Below are 2949 nucleotides of genomic sequence, written 5' to 3' on the forward strand. Positions count from 1 at the left end.
ATTTTGTTATAAAGTACAAGAATTATCTATATTTCTGTTTTCAAATAGTTCATTTAATTAATTACTGAGTAGGCTCTAATTATCTATGATTTTCACATATTTCTCATAAACTGAATTCATGCGTGTGTGTGCGCGCGCAGCAGTGGAGGTGCACAGACTCTGGAGTAGGTAAAGTGGATTGGATTATTAGGCCAACCATTTAATAGTCATGGGATTGTGGATATGTTCCCTAAATTCTTTGTGCCTTAGTTCCTTGCATATACAATAGGGATAACAATAGTCCTGGATCGTAATGTTAGATGTGGATTAAAAGGGAGATAAGATGTATGGCAGAAGCTGCTAGCTGTCCTACCTTTATCCTTCCTGTTTTTCCAATGGAATGGGACATTTAATGGTCTCTAGGGTGCTCCTGGGACAGCGAATGTGGAAGGATTGGCAGAGTCCTGGCTAAGGGAACCAACAAAGGTGCCCATCACCTAGGCAGGATGGCTGCCTCAGGGCCTGGCTGAGGACAGAGCACTGTCCTGGGAGAGGTCTGCTAGCTGGTACTGGATGGCTTCCCATCCACCAGCATGTGAGTCACCTTGCTCTGCTGGGACTCGATTTGGGGGGAGTGGCTGACCGAGGTGCCGTAGACTGGCAGGCTGCTCATGCTGGGGCTGGACCAGTGAGTCCAGGGGTGGCCGGAAGTCGGTAGGGCGGCCGCACAGCCTGCAGACGCCCTCCAGCTCAGGAGCAGTTTTCTTCCTGCTCAGCCGGAGTCACTGCTCTGGGGACTCATGGGCACGAGGGCGGGCCTGCTCTCCCCTTCTTTTTGTAAAATATGTATTTTTTTAAGTTTATTATTTATTTTGAAAGAGAGAGAGAGCATGAGCAGGAGACGGGCAGAGAGAGAGAGGCAGAGAGGGAGGGAGAGAGAGAATCCCAAGCAGGCTCCCCACTGTCAGCACAGAGCCCAGTGGGGGGCTTGCTCCCATGAACCTGACATCACGACCTGAGCCAAAAGCAAGAGTTGGATGCTCAACCTCAACCGACTGAGCCACCTAGGCACCCCCCCCACCCCCACCCCTTCTTTAAGCCCACAATTAGGTTACTTTTTTCCAGCTGCTCATCCAGTCAGGCACGGCCACGAGACAAACTTGTCTCCAGAGTAACGAGTGGAAGCGACATATGAAACTTCCACATGTGGCCCATCTAAACTTCCTCCATGCTCTTTGGCTGATGTGTGCTGTTTGATGACCTTGTCAATTCTTATACCATTATCACAACTTTTTTTTTTTTTTAATTTTTTTTCAACGTTTTTTAATTTATTTTTGGGACAGAGAGAGACAGCATGAACGGGGGAGGGGCAGAGAGAGAGGGAGACACAGAATCGGAAACAGGCTCCAGGCTCCAGGCTCTGAGCCATCAGCCCAGAGCCTGACGCGGGGCTCGAACTCACGGAGCGCGAGATTGTGACCTGGCTGAAGTCGGACGCTTAACCGACTGCGCCACCCAGGCGCCCCTCATTCATTAAATTTTAAGTCTTTCTGCGTGTTTCTGAATGTTTTACTCACTTCCTCAAACGTTTTGAGGAAAAATTTGGGGAGGACTAGTTTCTTTTCTCCACCTGTCTAGCTTATAACAATTGGGCAACATTACACGAATGAAAATGTAGATGGAGTCACAATATAGCAACTCATACGCAGTTAAGGATGTATTCCACAGTGCTTCAGAGTCTCCTATCCTTTTCCCGATATAAACTTACATAGTCGGTTATGCAGACAGCCCAATGTGGGGCTCGAACTCATGAAGCGTGAGGTCATGACCTGAGCCGAAGTCGGACGCTTAACCACTGAGCCACCCAGGCGCCCCAAAGTACATACTTTTTTTTTTTTTTTAACATTTTTTTTTTTATTTATTTTTGGGACAGAGAGAGACAGAGCATGAATGGGGGAGGGGCAGAGAGAGAGGGAGACACAGAATCGGAAACAGGCTCCAGGCTCTGAGCCATCAGCCCAGAGCCCGACGCAGGGCTCGAACTCACGGACCGCGAGATCGTGACCTGGCTGAAGTCGGACGCTTAACCGACTGCGCCACCCAGGCGCCCCGCAAAGTACATACTTTTAAAGGGCATCCACGTTTAAGGTAAGAGAGAAGGAGGGACAGACATGTCCTTGATGCTTGACTTCTCCTGTGACTCCGTCACTGCTTAACATGGCCCCACTGGGTATTGGGACCTCCTTGTCTTTTGCAGACACGTATCTTTTCCTCTGCTGGGGAGGCCGGGGCCATGGGCTTTAGAATGGGGCCAGAAAGGTCCACTCCAACACTTCATTCTGGGAAGTGCCACGGGCTCTGGAATTGGACTACATGCGTGGTGTTGACGGCTGACAGGTTAGAGCTGAGTGCCTCCTGGTCATTCCTTTCAGTGGGAAGGAGCTTTTATTCCCAAGGTCACACTCACTCCCTGAGGGCAACCCAAATCCAAAATTGGGCAGATGTAAGGGTATAAAGGTGTTCAGCTTCTGTGCCTCAATTTGAGACAAACATGGAGGGCCATCCCAGATCCAAACCTCCCTGTGGCCTTGACTGTGGCAGAGCAGCTACAGTTGAACTTCATCTACCTGATCCTCCTTCACCGTTTCAAAGGTTGCGAGACTACTTACCGATAAGCTTCCTATATGCAAATCTCTGTCACAGAGTCTGTTCCTGGGGAACTCAACCCAAGCCAAATGTGTACTGGAAATACTAGACCCCGACCCCAGAGATTCCGATTTAATTGCTCTACGATAAAGTTTAAGCATTTTAAAAACTCCTCGGATAATTCTAACGTGCAGCTAGGGATGCAAACCACTGTCTTAACCCATTGAGCTTAGTAATGAAGCATATGGTGTGGCCATTCCCCTTGAGAGAGTAAACTAGTCATCTATCAGGGCAGTGCTGTTCCAACCATGATGAGGTAGCTCA

The sequence above is a fragment of the Herpailurus yagouaroundi genome, unplaced genomic scaffold, assembly GCF_014898765.1.
Source record: "Herpailurus yagouaroundi ecotype Mexico unplaced genomic scaffold, PumYag 67702, whole genome shotgun sequence".
Taxonomy (NCBI): domain Eukaryota; kingdom Metazoa; phylum Chordata; class Mammalia; order Carnivora; family Felidae; genus Herpailurus; species Herpailurus yagouaroundi.